The 20,488-nt window shown below is 38.3% G+C and overlaps 1 protein-coding gene across 4 annotated transcripts in view; it reads left to right on the forward strand.

The window, feature by feature from the left end:
* slc6a9 (solute carrier family 6 member 9) overlaps positions 1-20,488 on the forward strand; it is a 112,381-nt gene that overhangs the window by 7,185 nt on the left and 84,708 nt on the right. The window contains exons 3-4 of one of the 4 annotated variants that reach the window (XM_042428948.1): positions 1,128-1,215; positions 1,981-2,177. The exons of 2 other annotated variants lie outside the window; for them this stretch is intronic. The gene's annotated coding sequence lies outside the window, so the exon portion shown is untranslated. The remainder of the gene's footprint in view (positions 1-1,127; positions 1,216-1,980; positions 2,178-20,488) is intronic. One more of the 4 variants, XM_042428950.1, reaches the window with a different exon arrangement.

Here is a 20,488-nt window from a genome sequence, read left to right on the forward strand (position 1 = left end):
ACTTTTTTATTTAAGTCAAATATACTTTATTATTGAAGCATGTGTTGGAATATCTTGCAGTGTGATTAAGTCTTTGACATCAACACACACGTTTCCTACTTAAACGATTTAGAATTTTTCTGCAAATAAAGTAAATTTCTGGAGTTATTTTGTGCTGGAGGAGAGGAAGAGAATGGTTGCTGGTGGGAATTCATGTTCATTCATCTTTTGAGACGGGCTCAGTCAGGAAACTGTACTCAGATCACTTAAGTAAAAGTAGAAATGTTGCATTACAAGTAAAAGTCCAGCATTTAAAATTTTACTTACAGAGGTAAGTACAAGTATCAGCAAAATGTAAAATGAAAAGTATCAAAGTAAAAGTATGCATTACTCACAATACAGAATATCTCCTGCCAGTAGTATAATATACTACTGGATCATTATTATTGATTAACATGTAAGTAGCCATTTAATATTGCAGCTAGTCATGTTGTAGCTAACTTTAAACTGCTGTATATACTGTGGGTAATTTAATCTATAACAATGCATAGTTTTTGATACATTTCTAATATGATTTGAATGAAAAATCTTAATCTGAAGAATAATTAATAATTGCAGCTGCCAAATAAATGTAGTGGAGTAAAAGCTATGTTTAAGTATAAAGTAGCATCAAACGGAAATATTTGAGTTAAGTACAAGTACCTCAAATCTGTACTTTTAGAATCTAAGTGTACAGTACATAAATAAATGAACTTATCTACTTCCCACCATAGGCTACTGTTTGTCTGGAAGCTGTCAAAGTCACAAACAGTGTATCACATGGGATATCCTATAGTATAGTAATAGCCTACTGTCCCTATAACTTAATGATATACTATAACTCGTATTTTTATATTCCAATATTCCCAGAATGTTCATGACATTAGGCTATCCAAAGTTGCTCTGTCATTGTTGAGTCCTTCCACAATTTACTCATTTTTTCATCTCATGGTGACTATGAAGCGTTTTCTGTGTAGAACCACTAATCTGGAATGTGACTGTGTGCTATATGCATTACAGACTGAGCCCTTGACTTAAATGAATGTCACTGCAAAATTTGACCGCCACCCCAAGTCTTTAAACTCCTCACCTCCCTCCTCTCACCCCAGCCTCTGACCATCACCGCGCCGCCCGGCATGCGTCTCTTCCTCTACCGCGTTCCCATAAGCCCTACAACCTGACCGGTCCAAAAACAAGGTAAACCCCTTCATCTGCATGCAAAACCTCCTGAGTGCCATTATCCATTCCTCTGCTGCATCTGTCATCCGTCACAGATTCCCTGTTCTCTTATTTGTGGACGCCCCGAAGCTTCCATCCATCACCGGTGGCATAGGTACTGTGTAGCCCTGGCTACCACACCTGTCTGGAGCATCGCATTTATTCATCCATTCATTATCTTTGCCTTGACTGTTACAGAATTTAATTCGCATTATTATCAAAGCACATTATGTAGCGTGTCTGATGCAATCACGTCGGATGCCGCTGCTTACAAACTGCCTGCAAACACACACCACAAAGCCAAATGCACAAGGGTTTCTGTGAGGAAGCGTTGCGGCATGCTCCTATAACAATAGGATGAGCAGCACATGCGTTCATTCCTCCACTGAACATGTGTTGCTTTATAGAGACACTAATAAGCGTCATGTCTAGGTGTGTACTTCTGCCTGGAGCAAACACTGCCTGTAAAATCATCCATTATATCGTTATAGCTTAATTATTCTTTATGATGCGTCAGTGGCACTTAAGTTTGGTTAAGATACATAATTAGCATATAATGGCATCATCACTCCAGGATTTTATTTAAATATGAACATGTAGAATTGCTCAGGATGGACACTTAATTGCTTTTTGCATACAATTAAGTAGCAATTGAGCCAATCTTCATGGCAAATACACCCGATTTAGTGCGGGTGATACAACAGCAGCAAGTGTTTGTAACTGTGTATGTGTGTGTGTGGACAGAGAGCCCTCACATGTTGCTGCCCCCAGCCTACTTTGGAGTTAAGAAAGGAGGGGCTTAATGAGCAGTAGCTGGCCCGGCTGTGACCGAAAAGGGAAGGAAGACCACAGTGATGCAACTCCCAATAACCCAATATTGGCGGAAAAAAAAACTATATGTAAAGTAGACCCACGCCACAAGACGAGAGCTCACATCCACGGTAAGACAGCGCTTTATGAGAGGGATAGGAGGCATTTTGTGCTTTAAGTGAGGTCTCTAACTAAATAATGAGCGTGTGGTCACAGACCATGCGCTGTAATGTGATTATATCCTCTTAAAGGTGAAACTTTATGTGTTCATGCTGAGCCCGTAAGTGTCTCCGAATGACCATCTAGCTATTAGGGAGAGAAAAAAAAAACGTTCAACGTGTGTTCAGGAGGTGGCAGGGCGTCATGCTTTCAATAATAGTGGTACCGGGTTGAGTAATTGGTTTTGTGATGTAGAGTGTTATTTAATATGAGCGGGAGAAACACGTGGCACTGGTTGTGGCCTCCCCCTTGTAGTAACTTTAGCGGGTGGCGGTAACGGGGGCGTTTCTGTTTTGACATATTCTTTTTTTTAAAGCTTGTCATGTTTAGGTGAGTTTTACAGGTGAGATACAGTCAGTATCATATTTTGCTATAAGACAATTCATCACAAAAGATTTTTTGTTGTTGTTGTAGTCTATTCCTAGGATAGTAGTTATGGTAACTAGCTGTAGCCTGATTGTAGTACTAATTAGAGTTTATAGTGACATTACATTATATAACATAGCATTATGTTAATATTATTGTCCAAATTAAAAAAACAAAACAAAAAAAAACTTAGATTCCAGTATTGTACATGCCAGTATTTCTTTTTAAACATCAGAACATAACTTAATTTTATATTTTTTTAACTTGAGCTGAATTTTTAGATCCAGACTGCATTTTAGCAACATTGGTATATTTTTTTTTTTTTTTTTTTTTTTTTTGATGCTTGGGCACTTGAATTTTCAGTTTGAATTTGTGAACACTGAAACAAATACTCAAGGGCAAGTTTTTGAAATTACCTACTGGGAAATTCAAAGATGGGAACTCAAACCATGTAAACTTAAACAGTAAAATATTTAAATGTTAAGTCATTGGTATTGTAATAAAATTTCACAATTAGGTATCCAAATTAAAATCCTTAGTCTTTCTTTTCTTCCATATAGTGGGACATTTTACAGTCGAAAAATAAACTTGTCAGTGTTCTCCGGTGGACCAACTATGCAATGTTGACACTGTTTCTGAACTACATCAGACATGTCTTTGGCAATTCTGTAGGTCAGTGTTTTGTTACTTATTGGCCGACATACTGTTTATCTGTGATAAGCAACTATCAGCTGACATCTCTTACCCTACTTAATTCATATGTACTCTGTATTCAATTTTCTGTGGTATCATGTTACATACAGTTTATAGTGTTGCTATGATACTGCAAATTAGATACTATAGATTGATTAGCCAATCAACAGACAATATATTTACAATATTTATAACCGATTAATCGTTTAAATCATTTTAAAATTAGGATAGAATGAAAAAATGCTAGAGGAAAAACTGTAAAAATTCTGTGGTTCCAACTTCTCAAATGTGAATATTAGTTGGATTTCTTTGTTTAATATAATTGTTAATTCAATATCTGTGGGTATTAGACAATTAGTCAGGCAAAACAAGACAACATATGTCAACTTGGGCTCTGGAAAAGGTGCATTTGTCACAATTTTTGGGAATTTTATAGACCAAATGGTTAATCTAATAGTTGTTAGTTGCAATATTATTATAGGGTTACTCTGATTTTTCATATGTGTATCACCCTACGCCCACCATTAGATAGGAAAGAAACTGTTCTATATCTTCCACTTGTAATTGTGTAACATACTCAAATTTGGTTGCTGGACTGAATGGTAAAAGTAGGGTATGTCAACAGAAGTTGTGCATGCATGAATAGCAGTAGGCCCAACCCCCAACACATGCACACACCACCCCCTTCCCACCATATCCTTATCCACACACAGGAGTGCCTTTCTTTCATCTGGCAGTAGAGTCTGCTGTTTACTTACCGTATAGAGTCCTCTGGAGGTAACACACATTTTGCGTATGTTGAAAAGACAGGGAAAATCATAACAGACCAGCTAAGCTTATGTATGAGTGTATAGTAACAGTTGTGACAGTAAGGCAGGGGGGCGGGGGCTCTGACAAAATGACAGATGTTTTCAGCTGCACACTCCTTCAGGTGGGATGGGAGTTAAGGAAAGAGCAGCAGTGCTTACAGTGCAAAATGACATCTGCTTCATGAAATGGGGAAGGTGAGACACAGGTGTATTTTATACTGTTACATCGGGGGAAGAGCACCTACCTAGGCAGTGACAAAGGTCTGTTCTGATGTCTTTATTAGAACAGGGATCCTGTTGAACTAAAGCTGAGATAATTACTCAAAGAATTTTTAGTAATCAGCAATGAGGCCAATGACATCAGCTGCCAGCTTATTTATTGATAGAAAGTTCCTTTTCTGAGACAATGGAGGGGAAGTGAAGGTGTAGAGGGAAGCTTCACCCTTGGAAAAGTAGTAAAGTGCCTCACTTCAACCTCAGATTAAGGGTGTCATCAGATTAAAGATGGTAGTGAAGGTTTGAAAGATATGCAGTACTGAGCTCATTCAAAAAATGTGAGCCTCAGCACCACCATCATCATCACTCTTATCCTTATCTTCAGAGTGATAACTGCAACATTAAAGGTAGAGTGGAGCTTTCTTGTAAACAAAGTTTCTGTTTACGTTCAGTGTTACTCACCAAAAAGCATTGTGTGTATCCTTTAGGACTAACAATGAGTGTTGAATGAATTTACTTCCTCATAGAACTTCTGCAAAGCCGATTTCTGAAATGTTAACATCCTGCACTGTTAATATCCATGTTTGCTAGCCTGTAGTGTTCCTCTTCAGTGTGCAAAATACTCTGTGACAATTGGGGGGGTCCCGGTGCCAGGGGTGGTACTTCCAAAACAGAATATAGGCATACATCAGTCACTATTGAACTGCAAAAGAAAATGTGCGGTTGTGTTTTTATTGGTCTGTTTATTTATGTGATACAAGGAATGTTTAAGGACTTTTAAAATAATTTCCTTGAGATAAATAAAGGGCTTTTATTTAGTATATGAATTAGTTCACATTTATTGGACTTTTTAAATATGCAGAGAGGAGCGGCACAGATATCAAATGTATTAATTAGCCTTTTTAAGTTTAAGAGACAAACTCTAACTCACGAAGGACATCTTTCATCAAGTCTAAATCTTCTACTAACCCGGAGTTTGTCAGGTGCTTCCACAAGCCTTTGTATTTCTTTCTTAACATCACTGCAAGATATGCAGACATGCAGCACGCACTGGCGCGTCACATTAAAGTGATGCGCCAGTAATCTTGCATTCCTTGTTGACTGATTATAGAATGAGTACAACTTTGAGATGAAAAATTTGATGAAAAAGTTATTGCAGTTATTATAAAAATGATAAAAGATTACATAAAAATAAACCTTGTTGTGTAGATAAATAGAAAAAATTCTGTCAAATTTTAGAGACCCAACTAAAATTTCAATTTGAGATTTTCAAGGAATCCTGGCTATAAATTAGGGGGTCTGAGATCCCCCCCAGGACCACCTGTATTTCACACTGTTCTTCTTCCTTGCCTCTTGTGGTGCATTGCTATGTTTCTTTGCGTGTTATCACAAGGGCTGGGCTATTAATCGAAAAATTATTAAAACCAACATTATGACTATCTTACCAACCATGTTATGTTAAAAAATTATTGCCTTCAGACTGTAAACTACCCCTTAAAAGTACAATAATAAATACAAGCATTCACTTATAATTTGAGTTGGCATCGTTCCATCTGCAGTTCTAGTGTATGTAATGAATGCAGCTGGTGGTATGTACAGATGGTACAGAAAAGATACAATTTATTATATCACAAACTTTGATGTAAGAGACGTAAAAGATGTACAATAAAATAGAGGCATTTTACTTTGATTATCCTGTTTAAGTACCTTTTTGTTTTTAATAAATGAATGTGTTTAATAAATATTACTCAGTTATTTAAGTTTATGTTCATTATTCGGTACAAAGAATGAATAAGGTCCACTGAGAGCATTATGTACAGCGGTGTAATTTGTATCTAATTAATAAGATACAGATATTTTGTTAGTTGTTACCGAGGTAAGTGGGACAATTAATTCTGTTAATGATTATTTCACTTGACATTCGCCAGCCCAAGCTATCGCCACCAACCATCAATAAACAACAAAGCGTGAAACTGTTGGCAGCACTGTGTATCACATCACTTGCATGATCACGTGCTCCATAGTAGCACTATGGAGCAATATAGCAACCAAATAAGAAAAAATATCAATTAAGCCACTAAAATTTGGCCATGGTTAACAAATGACTAAACTCACAATATGTAATTTCAGCCACTAGGGTTCTCTCAATCAAAACAATAACAAAAGACAGAGTGTGATGACGGTGTGAAGTATTGTTGGATCATGGGAGTTGTCTTAATTGTTAAACAACCAGCTTCTTCGGGTTAGGATTACTTCAGTGTTCATTGTTCAGGATGTTTTTACTGGGAGCCGAATTATCCACAGAGGTCTCCTCTCCAAAACAAACGGACCCGGTGATTAAAACAGGTGAAAACACTGAATAAAACAGTTTCACGTAAAAAAAAAAATCAGTGTTTCTCTGATGCTGTCTGGCTGGCACCGGACATCTGGTAGGGGCTGTTAACTGAGCTTCTGCTAATGTTTGCTTAGCTTGTTTCTCTGATTACTTAAGATCCAGATGTTCAGGAGGTTTCTACCAGGAGCTGAATTATCCGCAGAGGTCTCCTCTCCAAAAACACATGTGCATGGGGATTAAAACCGTAAAAAATACTGAATAAAGCTATTTCACGTGAAAATGATTGTTTCTCTGACGATGGTCAGTGAGGACTGGACATCCAGGAGTGGCTGCTAGCCGAGCTGCTGCTAACATTTGCCTAGCTTGTTTCTCTGATAACTTAAGATTCAGACATTTGATGACTAAAATCCTTCATCCAGTTAAAAGATATAGTTTAAAAATGACCATTGATCTAAAAAGTTTATCATAAAAATGTGGCTTAAAACCGAATAAAAGTCAATTTATAACAGTTTCTGTAGAACAACCACAATGCTGACATATTATCTTGTATGCGTATACTCTTTGGTATACGCCATTATGGCAAACAACCACAACACCGGTGTATTATCAAGTATGCTTATACTCTTTGGTAGAAGCAATTGTAGTGGACAAAGACAACACAGACGCATGCATCTTGTACATCTATACCCTTTGGTAGAGGGGGTATGACGCCATTTACAGGCGACCAAATGAAACAGACTGTTACCTTGATTGAAATTACAGATTTCTTTGGGTTTGAAAATTGTTGGAAATATTTGGGATAATGTAAGTATACAACTCAACAAAATATATAAACATTTTAATGCAGAATAGTTACATATTATAGCTTTAAGGATTATGATAAATAAAATGTAGTTTAAGTATGGTTAAAGTTAGGCAACAAAAACAGTATTATGGAAAGATGGGTAACGGATAATAATGGCAAAATTAGTAGTTGGTGTGAAACGGGATGCTAATTTAGTTGCCTACCATCAATTTGGATGCAGCACAAACCCATCCATCTCCTTGAACTCCAAACTCTTACTTTTCACCTCACTACTTTTGTAACTGTTACTGAATGTTTGTGCTAGATAAAATCGTATGTTGCAGAATCATTCCATATGAACAAAAATCCTTGAAATTCTTAGATGGCCAATCTTAATCAAGGTATTTGATGGTTGAAATACCTGTGGTGTCAAAGACGATTTACGGATACTGAAACTGCTATTTCTATAAATAAATTTTACAAAAAGTATAATTCATAAGAAATCTATTGCGTTTGGACTGCAGCTTGTTTGTAATAGCATTTGTTTTGATGGAATTTTCCCATGGCTTTTATCAGACAGTTTTCACAGTAGACTGTCAGATATTTCATTGTTATTTTTGTAAAGTGTTAGTCCAGACATGTCTGGACTTCTGGAATGCCCAGATGCGACTAGAGCAAAAGAAGAGAGTATGGAGGTTAAGGGACACACAGTCAAAGGGTTGAGGAAAAAGAAAAGGAGATGAAGGCGCTGCATTGATAATAGCAGTAATAAAAAAACAGTAACACCACCAAGTCAGTTGTAGCGTCAAAGTTTTCAGTTTTTAATAGGCTTTGGTCAGACGTCTCATCTTGTAATTGAACAAAGTGATTGAAAAGCTCTCTGTTAAATCCCATTGTGGAGAGTGAAGGAGACAAGAAAATGGTGAGAAAGGAAAAGGGTGTCTAAAAGCCATCTATATGCTTCGACCACTAGGGGGCCCCATAGTATAGTTAGGCTTATCTGTTTTGTATTTGTTCAGGAGTGCAGCAGTTCAGTGCCAACATCTCACGGACCTTTTCATTATAAAATAACATGTGTAAATAGATATCTGCTTCTTGACATCTGTCCATCTGTCAGTCTAGCAATCTCTGGCACTTCTTACATCCCGGACTTGGGCTGTCTGTGATGCGCATCAAACTGTAACCCATCCCCCACTTGCAGTGCGCACAGCACAAGTGCAGGCCAGGGCAGATGAAGAATGGTGAGGAACAGGGGTGCAAAGTGTATTTCTTTCTTTCTTTCTTTCTTTGTTCATTTGGTACCTCAAGGCAGAAAATGAGGAAGGGCACCGGCTAAAGATTTTTTTTTTTTTTTTTTTTTTCCTTTGTGACCACCACCCACCAGAGCCTAGAGCGCCACCTTCTGAATCAGACCAGGCCTATGCCTGGTCTGACTCAGGACAAAAAAATCTACACTACAATCAGAAGCAGATCAACTGGGTGGAAAACTACCCAGTCTGGCAACTCTGCCCCTACTCTCCCACTGCATGTGTGACAGAGCATAACACAATGGCATCTAAGCATAAGATTCTTCTTGTCAGAACAAGGACAATAAATCACCTGTACAATGAATTGTGGTGCAGCAAACAGGTACATTTGTTTTCTTTACCCTATTGAACAATAATGTTTGAACACAAATTCATGTTACACCTTTTGAATATCCTTTTTAATCTTGAATAATTGTTTATCTTTTATAATAGTTTAATAAATCAGAAATCCCACATATAACTAAAGCCAAGCCATAAAATAATAATACTACAGTTAAATTAAATGCAAATGAGATCAGAAAAGCATGAGAAATTGTCCAACATGGGCATTGTATGGCTTACAACATAAATAGGAACAAAATGAATGCATTTGTAGAAAATAAACAAGCACAAACAAAAGTAGTTTCATTTTCCGTGCACAGTTTAGTTATCAAGAACAAGACAGGTTCTCATGTCCAAGCCATGCATTTATTTATGAAAAATTGAAAATTTGATCAGTTAAAATGAATTAAATCAGTTCAAACAAATGGGAACAAATGAAAGAGTGGAGGAAAACAGGACATCTTATTACTATGTATTGCTATACATACACCATAGTCACTTACTAAAGGCAAAAACAGATGTTATGTTCTAATTATGATTCGTCTTGTCATAGTTTGTTTGTAGCCACTTTAATTCATAGTAAGGTCCATATTTAAAACATTACTTCTGTGTTGGTAAAGTTACGTAAAGCAGAGTACTGTTCCTATGGTATTCTGCAGTATATTGTACCTTGTGTAATCATTTAGAGCAGTTATTAAATTGTTGTCCAGAACTATTCAGTCATTGTATTTCTTTTCATGTCCTTTTTTTAAATGTATCAGTAAAGGCCAATTCAGAGAAACACTTAAATAACATACAGTATACACACATAGTTCAAGATGGGAATATGACTTCACTTCATATTCTCATTTGGAGTGAAGGATCCCTTCATTATAGTTACTTTCCAATTTCTGTATCCTAGTTCTATCAAAATCATTTTATCTCAAATTCTTTTATGTGTGGATCTGTCACCCAGCAAAAGACTTCCACCAACTCTGATCAGAATGTCTGTTACCAGTGTAGTAAAAACATAACTCAAACATAATAAACCTCATTTTCAAATGAATTCCTACTAAAATGTGTCAGTTTTTAATTAAAACTCATAAAGCAACAACGGCAAAGTCAGTCAGAGTGTTCTATGAGGTAACACTGTAATGACTTACACAGTTGTCAGTCAGTAGTAAACAAGCTTTTGGACTAGCTCGCAAGCAGAAGGGCTAGCTCGGCTATCCTCATCAGTGATCCTCTTTTTGCAGATCGTATCCATTAAGATTCTCCCATGTTAAGCCTAGCTTAGCACAAAGACTGAAAATGGTGGAACAGCTTGTCTGGCTCTGTCCAAAGTTGAAAAACAAACCTGCCAACACCTCTAAAGCTATACTCATTTACACAGTGTATCTGATTTGTTTTAACTGTACACAAACAGAAATCTAAAAGATATTAGTTTGTGATTTTAATGAGATTTCCTATTTGTTGACACCAACAACATTCATATCGACCCATTCCTTTACATGTAAAAATCCACTTTTATTTGTAGGCACGGTTCTTTGCCGTAATGCACCTACAGCGCCTGGCCTGTGTGACCTCATTTTCCAGTGAACTGTGGCATGCACCACACACTGGCAGCAAGAAGAGAGGAAGGGAACGAGGAGGAATATTACTCTTTGCACGCGAAACTGAACGCGTTGGAATTGGCCTCCTTGGAAGTGCAGCAACAACCGCAAGTAGAAGAGACATTGTTACTTAAGACTTTCTATGCGTCAGTCCTGCGGTCCAATTATTGACCCTGGTGGCTAGCTTACTGTAGCAAAAACAGGCAGGGTTGCCAGACATAATCCCACCTACACAGTTCTGAAAACCTCTGATAAAAACCAACCTAAATAACTTGATATCTGCTGAAATGCCAAAATCCAACTGATATTGTGTAACTATCAATCTCTCCAGGAAATTGTGATCGCAATTGTGAAGACATAACCATACAAAATAAGCCTTTCCAAACAAAACTTGCTTTATCAACAAAAATAACTCCTCATTAACAGTTGGTAAGGCTCTTCAGCCTCTCCTCTCATCATCAAAACAAACCCCATGCCGGTTGACTGGAAACTGCAAAACAGGAAGTGACAGGGGTCACTGGGATATGTGGTCTTATCATGAGAATTAGGCTACCAATCCTCACACTTCCTTGTGTCTTTGTCCTTGTGTTCCTTGTCTAATCTTTCTAGGTTGTAAAAATTACAATTTTTTTCCCCTCGACTTGCAGTTTTTGCCAGTTCCTGCAATTTTACCGCAAAAAAATCACAAAACTTCACAAATTGCATCACAATTTTTGGTAAAAGCTGATGCAGAGTCAAATCACTATGTAAGTCACAATTCAAACAGGTGTAAAATAATCATTTAAACTTCTTACCTTAACATAGTGTCTTGTTCTCCGTGTGTTTGTGTGATGAACATGAATCACTATTTTCCTTAACTTAGAAGATACTGGATCTGAAGAGAACTACATACAATCCTTGACAGTTGGTCTTCTGGTTAATACACAAATGAATCAAACCTCTCCAGTAAATACTGGGGAGGCCTGATCACAATGTAGTCTGAGCCCCAAAATACAAAGGCCTTGTGCAATTACAAAGGGAGACTGCTTTCACACAGCCATATCTTAACTTTAGGTAATAAATCACACAGTTTATCTGAGTTTATCACTCTGTTGTATATTTGAGTGGTTGGATGTGGGAGGTTTTTCTGCTGAGATTTTCATTCTTGGCCTTTTTGTGACAATTCTGGTGGTTGTACTAATGAGTAACGTACAGGTTTTTTTAAATTGTCAACCTTGTCTTTGAATCTGACTCCACACAACAGACTGTGCTTGTGCCATAAATAAGTTGTACAGAGTTTGTGTCAGAACACGGTGGATAATTGTATTTATTCTTCCTCACCATTGCTGGGTCTCTGCAACTGATCACTCCTATAAGCTTTTTCTTTCACTGCATTTTACTCTGCTGTTTCTCACACGTTAGATTTATTTACATTAATGTCCTGCCTCCCTCTTCGCTTGCAGTTTGTCACATGGAGCAATGCTCAAGAAGGTTCACTTGAGAAAACGCCCTGTCCACATGTGCATTTGTCACAGGCAGAATGAGTAACTAGATGGGACCCAGTACTAATTCCTCAAACCAGTGGTTTCCTCCAGCATCTTTAAAGGCTTCAACCTCCAGCCACAATGCGTCAATGGCCTAATGACTCAAAAAACCTGCTGATGTCACATTCCTCAACTGGAACTCCAAAGTGTCGGTGGTCCACGAGAAAAACTCCATCAGCAAATCTTTGAATGCTGGCCTGCTGACAGATAGCATCACCAAACTGGGGATGAGCAGTTCCAGTTTTGTAACATGTCTAGTGATGCTGGTAGCTGAAGTTGGTACTGTACAAGCATTTCTTTCAAAAAGAGAATTGGGGGGGGGGGGGGGGGATATGGTCTATTCAATAGGCTATGCTATCTAGTTATGTTGTTGTGGGTTTTTGTAATATTTTGAAATAATATTAAAATGGTATTAGTAAGAAAACAGTAAAAGTTCAAAATTTTGAATTTATCTGGTTATGGATATCATTTTCAGAGGACTGTCTCTATTAATTATAATCATAGAAATTCTTATCCTGGCGTTTGGCCAGGATAGTGGACAGACTGTATGTTTCCCTGATAATATATTCAAGGTTGCTGGTTTTGAAGTTGTTTCCATGTTCACAGCTAAATCAAGTGGGTGGAAAACACAACAAATAAGCTGCAGACTTGGCTGTTGTTTTAGAGTAAAAAGAGTGATGTTTCTCCGTCTGTAGCTATACTGACCAAGTTCTTGATTTGCAGGCAGTTTTCCATCAGAGAAGTAATGATATGACCTTAACCCTCTCCATCAGCACTCTTAAGTTACACAAGACCTTTGCGTGCACTGACAAACCAGTTTCGACTTTAGTGTTTGACACACACACACACAGCTTGTTGACTGATGGTTCTGTCAGAGAAGTAATGATTGCTTTTGCTACCCCCTCTCCATCAGCATTCTTAAGTTGCACAAACCCCACTACTGACAAACTAGTTTCAACAGTTTCAAGTATTTGGCACACATACAGTTTGTTGACTGGTGAATTGGTTTTGAATTATTGAATTATTGATGAATGTCCATAGATTTGTCAACATAAAGAGAAGGGGGAATCACCAATATCAATACCAATATCATTATCATAATATTAGTCATTAACTCAGATTTCAGGACAGATTTTTTTGACTGCTGTGCATCTCATCAAAATTGCAAAATGTCTGAGAAGTCGTCCACGGTGATAATGGATGTGTAGCATGCCACATACATAGCTATCTTTACTTACTTCGTAGTGGCAATGGCAAAGGCTTTCACACCATGGATGTATTATAAGAATTGGATACAGTGGAGGCGGGGCTCCGTTCATTACTATGAAAGTTACTCAGTAGCACATGAAGCCAAAAAAGCCACTTCCTGCTGTAAAGAAATTACCCAGATGAATGCATACTGCACACGCGCTATGGGCCCCAGCGCTTTTAGAGCATGTGTACTAGAGTCTTCTGCTAACTTCTGGTTTAGCCCCCTGCTAACTTGAATGGGGATAAAATTATTTAATTGTATGGCTCTTCTAGACTTAATGTGATTGGACCAAATGGATCTAATTCTGATAGTGATACGAGTCTTTTTGCAGTCGTTGTGACGCTCAAAAATATATATCAAGCGTTTTATAACTACTCCTTTTCTCATGATTGTGTGTGGGGGGGAATATGCTTTTGCCTTTTGAACCCGGAAATTGTAATTACAGTTTGGCCACCTTGTCAAATTGTCTTCAAAGCCAAGTGCATTTCCTGGGGGCTTGTTTAACACTGGCTACGCAGCAGGCCTTGTGCTTTTTTGTTGTGGAATGCTCTTTAAGCTGTCACAAAGCTGAGGGAAGGTGGAGGAAAATTAAATTAAATTTCCACTTTGACATGTTAAAGGGTCATATGAAAATTTACAATAGTGCTGTCAGAAAGGAAAGACAAGCCCATTTCTCAAAGATAATTTTTGACAACAAACATTACCCCAAAGTCCTCTTACATAACCTGGCACCTTCATACACATCAGTGACTGCCTTTCTTTTTATGTTCCAACAAGAACTCATAACTTCTTTAAGAAGTTCCTCATGTGTCCCACAAGAAATCTGGTGAGACTGCTCTCAAGGGGAACACCCTCCCTTTGGATCTTGGAACAGCAAATTCCCTCAGTATTTTTAAAAAGAAATGAAAGGCCTATCTTGGGGTAACTTTATTGGTGTCATTGCCAATGTTTTATTGTATTTGTGATCACAATTTTTGGCTGGACCGAAACAGCAGGGTATATAGGGTACCTATAAACCTGAATGTCTGTGATTGAGTGAGTCACTGACTGCGTGATGAAGTTACACCATTGGTTGGCCGAATGCTGCCACTTCCTGTATCCATTTCAAATTTAAAAAGTCCTCTAGCATTCCATACATGGTCCAGCCATATACTAGGTTTTGACCTAGTCTTGTTTACTTGTTATTGTTTATTTTCATTTTAATTTTTTGGCCTTATTTTGTTTTTGATCTTGTTTTGTAAAGCACTTTGGGCTGCATCTTTGCATGAAAGGTGCTACACAAATAAAGTTGTTATTATTATTATTATTGTCAAGATGGGCCTGATGCCTTTGACTCATCTCTGGGAGTAGGTGCGATCCAAGGTTTCAGTTCTTTCAGTTAGTTACTTTCCACCAGTATTTATTATTATATGCTTATTGGCTGTCATAAATACAGATACTGAGTTATCTCCAGGAAGTTAAAATCGCCCCGAGTGACAAGGTACAAGGAGTGGATGTGTCAGTCGCATAGTTTCGTATTTGATTGCAGAATGTTTTGCATCATAGTCGAGCTATGTTGTATGCAAACTTTTCCAAGCATGCATTGTGTGAAAATGCTTACTGATACTGTACTATAGTTTCACTCAAGAGGAATCTTGATTTTGAAAGAGTCAAGAAGACAGCACACCTACTACTTCATATATGATTTAGCTGTGTTGTTGTGGCACCATGTTGGTTTTTATGTTTTGTGTTTTCCAGGCTCTCTCATATGTTCTATTGTTGCAGCAACAAACATTGTGAATAGTACAGTTAAACTGATGTGAAATGATTCCTTAAACCTGCATTGACTGTTTGGTCACTTGGGGGCAGCACAACAAACTGTAAACACATCATTGACATATTATCATCTCATATAGTGAATACCACAAACATGTTAGCAAAAAGTTGCCTATTTACACATCCATCAGACATAGAGCAATATTTACATTTATTTGGAGTCGTTTTTCTGTCAACCGAACAGATGTAAGTCCAATATTCATTCTCCTCTTAGCTCAGGTTTGCTTTCCAACAACGCTTATGGGAAATATATAGCCCTTTAGTTGCTAAATGCTCCATGCTATGTTCACCAGCTCGTGACCAACTTTATCTATGTGCCATTTAGTGCTGAACAGAAAGAAGAAGGTAGAAAGAATACTGTTGGTTTATCAGCACATTTGCTAAAAACAGCTGTCTACTGTTGCTGGAAATGAGAGCGGTGAGACTGAACCAGAACAATAAAATTGCACACCATAAAACCAAAACAATGAGCTGAAAGACACTGACAGTTCAGAACTCATGCTTTTCATCTGCAGTAAAATTTACAGTCCAGAAGACACTTAATCATTATTACCAAACAGAAAAAAAAAACTGAGAAGGGTTTCGGATTTGCTCTAGACTCCCTGAGTGGACGTGTGGTGGGTATGTGTGGTTTCATAGTTGTGTTTGTGTGTTTGATTTTTATTGTCTCTGGGGCTGTTTGGCTTTGTCAATGTCTCCATTCCATGTAAAAAGATAAGGGAAGTCAACCCCTGCTTGGACAAATGTTTGCTTGTGTGTCTTTTTGTTGAAGCAATGGCTATTCATTGATTGTCATTAGAAATCTGCCTTTGAAAAATGGTTTTGCTGCTCAGTTTACAATCTCTGCACTATTTAGCACAGGGATTTACATATCAGTTGTCTTGGCAGAGAGCTTAGAAAATAAAAAAAAATGTACTGGTAGATTTACTGCTATAGATTGTGTTTTTGTGTGTTTTTGCAGCACCACCCATCCCTTTCCAACTCCTCTGCCACAGCAGTCAATATCATTTGAATGTGACTTAAGAAAAAACTCATGATTTGTGCACTTCATATTTAAATCCTATATCTTCTCATTCCCAATGCCATTGCCTTATTGTAAGAATTCTTATTTTTTCCAGCAGTCCAAAGTGATGCATAGTTTGCTGGCTCTATTTACTGCTTTGAGAACCTTCACAAATTCTTAGTGGTATTTACCTATCTGTGCACAGTGTAAGAAAGAGGTTGTCTATCGTGACAAAACAGGACTTGTGGAGTTCCAATCATACCACTGCATATTGACGTTATTGATAATAGACACAGCTGCTTTGTAGGCCCAACAATATGCTGCATTGTAAATATGGCTAGCAATAATGGATGCTATTTTGTGTTGAACTCACCGTTGTACACCGTGTCAGACAGGGGGGCAAGTAGATGTGGAGCGGAAATCAAGAATGGCTTGTATGACTGTGTGAGTACAGGAGGTTGGTGTGGGATCTGTCTGTCAGATAAAGGAAAGTAATTGAGTCCTACTAGTGTTTTTTATCTCAGTTCAATTTTTCAAACATGGTATAGCAAAATAAGGCAAAAATTTAGCAAAAATATATATAGCAAAATTAAGGAATGAAACTAAACAAATTGTCTTTCAGTTGTGTCTCTCATGACTTGCAGTTTTTTGACTAAACGGGTCATTCTGTCCCCAGAAAATGGGGCCTTGACAAAGAAATACTCATGATGTTTAATGTGTAACTATGTAGCATCCTCCCATTTTTTTGTAACACCAGGCTAATATTTCCATAGGTCGAATTCACTACTGAGGTCAGCAGGGATGCCTAAGCTAAAGCTTGTTTCTGAGTTCTTGTGATGAGGTTAACTTAATTTTCTATTTTTATGTAAGAGATTGAGAAAAGATCATTGTTTCAGCAGGATGTGTGGGAGGGGATGACCTTGGTGACTTTTGCACCCTCTAAAATAAAATTCTTTAACCTTAGAAAAATGGAAGACCAAGAGAAGACCAGAGGATGCCTTGTCCACACTAATATGAAATTTTTTGCAAAACAAACATTTTCGTCTACATTTTGGCCTTTCATCCACACACAAATGGCATTTTAGGGTTTTTTTTTTTAATGCTTTTTAATGTGCAGATATTTAAAAACTCAGATTCTTTGTGGAAATGTAAAATGGAGCATTTGGGAAACGATAATGTCACACCTCAATTCACGCATGTCCATTGTTGCTTTGTGTAATGAGCATGCATCTGAAACAACAATAACAACAAAAAACCCAACTACCGCCAAAGGAAAATAAGCTCACAGAGGACTTGTCTTAAATTATGGTTAAACCATGATTTAGATAAGGGAAGGTTTCCTGGAGTGAGGAATAATGGAGAGAGAGAGGCCTAGTGGTAGGTCTAATTTGTAAGTATTTTATCATAGATTTGAAAGGGCAAAAAAGGGATCAGTGTGAGCCACGATTACAGCAAGCACCTCCACATTTAGAGTGCTTAAGGTGTAAAGGGAAATGACTAGGATGAAAAGTTAGATTAGAAAAGGAAATGTCTCTATAAGGGTCAAATGACTGAGAAGAAGTTGTAAATTTGCCAATTCTAAGAAATGCATAAAAAGCCAACAAAAATACAGCATCGAGCAAGGCATCAATATATGGAGAAAAACCACCATCCCTGAGTACTGACAGCATCCTATGCAAAACACAGAGATTGATAGGCTGTCTATTTTTGGGAACAGGAGGAGAATTTTCAGAGACAGTATTTTTATAGCCAAATTGGAAAACAAGCTTGGAAAGGAGGGGTCATATAGTTGTATGCAAAAGTTTGGGCGCCCCTTGACAAATAACATATTTTGGTGATTTTTTTTTTATTTATTTTTTTTTTTGATTGAAAAGATGTAAATACAGCCTCTCGAGCGTATGGAACATAAAATACAATATTTTCAGCAAACATTCATGCATAGATATTTTTTTTTATGTCATAAATTGAACAAAAATAAAAACATCATTGTGGCATGTGCAAAAGTTTGGGCACCCTAAGAGTTCCAAAGTCTCAGATTATTTTTACAAGGTCTCAGATCTTAATCAGCTTGTTAGGCCTGAGGCATGTCAACAATTGTCATTAGGAAATGTCAGCTGGTGCCAGTTTCAAAGCTTTACAAATACTCTGACTCCTCAAACCTTGTGCAAACACTCAGCAACTATGGGTTCCTCTAAGCAGCTGTATAAGACTCTGAAAATGATAGCCAAGCAGGGGAAGGCTACAAGAAGATGGCAAAGCTTTCTCAGCTTGAAGTTTCATAGTGTGAAATGTAATTAAAAGAAGAAGAAAAAAAGAAGAAAACTCTCAGAGAGAACTGCTCGTATGCTGGTCGGAATGGCAAATCAAAACCCCCCATTTGACTGCAATAAACCTGGAGGAAGATTGAGCAGACTCAGATGTGGTGGTGCACCATTCCACTGCGCAGTGATGCTTGCACAAACAAAACCCTCATGGAAGAGTCAGAAGAAAACCTTACCTGTGTCCTCATCACAAGTCCAATGTCAGAAATACGCAACAGAACAGAAGCTTGATGCGTTTTGGAAACAAGTGCTGTGGACTGATGAAGTTAAAATAGAACTGTTTGGCCACAATTAGCAAAGGTATGTTTGCTGGCCTCAGACATAGCATGCAACAGGAATGGGGTAAATCTCACACAGTGCTGAAGATGGATTAAAATGGGGAAAAAGAGGGAGGCCAGAGGCTGGTGAACTACCGCCCTTGATAAAACCCCCCAAAACCCAGGGATGGGGCAGCATGCATGAAAAACTTGAGTCTTTTCTTTCCTGAATATTTCCTTGTGGCTATGTCTTTTGGGCTTGTGCAAAACAGAAAATGGAGGGGACTGAAATGGGCCAATGACATAAAGTACCTATTATTAACCTTTTTCTTTAGCAACTGAGAAACTATTTCTGGCTTTAACTGCAGACTGAAGATTCTGAGCCACATAAGTAACTGTAGGGGAGAGAGAATCCTGACCCGAAACCCCTGAGAAAGACCATTTGAGAAGATTATCTACAAACACAGAATTGGGATGAGAAGACAGTTATGCTGCTAGAGACTGAACATTTATTGGAATGGAAGGATGACTGTTCATGATGTCTTTGACCGGCATTGGTTCAAAGACTGACCAGGGGCATCTTTGCAACTGCTGCAGATGTGGAGAAATTGGCAGTTGAGGAATGAACATTTTCATTGAAATTGTTGCAGATGGGCATACGATCAAAAAGATGGGGCAGAGGGAAGCAGTGTGGCCTGAATTCCCGCAAGTGGTGCATAAAATAGTTTGAGCACCTCCAGCAATCATCGCCAATAATTCAGTGTCAAGCCAAGTTAAGGTGAGTGTTTGATTGGGCAATGCAAACAGCAGCTTTTCTTGAGAATGCTTTGTGGTACTGATAGAAAATGTTTTCCCCAGAATTGAGATTAAGGTCACCAATTAGAGCCAGATAAGAGTCAAATTCTTGCCTTCTCTCGTGGGTACATGGAGCAGATCACATTCCGATAGATGTCGAAGGCTACCAAAAACTAACCAATAGATAGGTCTCTGTTTAACCAGGGATCTGCAGGCTTGAGCACGGCAGTAACATTTTCACTGGTGGCGACAGTTTTGCTACAGTCAGGGGAAGGCAGGATGAGACCAGATTAAAGTCTTTACCTTGTAGGATTTTAGACCTTAAACGAGGAGAAACATTAGCTGCTTGTGGGATGTATTCCCTACCTAGAGAGGGGGCTGGAATGGCTGAGGAGGGTGTTGAGCGGCTTCAGGCTGGGAGGATGTTGAGGTTAGACTGAGTGAGGAAGCTGGCTGCATTGTAGAGGCCTGGGTTGCGGCAAATGTCACTGAAGATGAGGCAGCGGCATTTTCCAGGAATTGGAGGCGTGTTGATGTTTTGTATGGCGTTAGCGAGAGACTCTAAGGCAGTTACCAGGGAGTTGTCTGCGGTGGAATGGCCTAGAGTAGCAGGAGAGATATGGCCTGGAGAGCGAACGAAAGGAGGCTTAGGTGCTTGAGAAGGGCCTGATTTTGTGGTCCTTTTGCACCCAGGAGTAGGACATATGGGAACTGAAGCAGATGAGCCTTGCTTTGAAAGCAGAGCATACTCTGATTACTTGCTCCGCCAACTTGCGAAGCTAGGAAAGGGGGAGACCCGAGGCTGGAGTTATGCCGCAGTCTTGAAGCTGAGAC

This window comes from Thunnus maccoyii, chromosome 12 (assembly GCF_910596095.1).
Source record: "Thunnus maccoyii chromosome 12, fThuMac1.1, whole genome shotgun sequence".
NCBI classification, from domain to species: Eukaryota; Metazoa; Chordata; class Actinopteri; order Scombriformes; family Scombridae; genus Thunnus; species Thunnus maccoyii.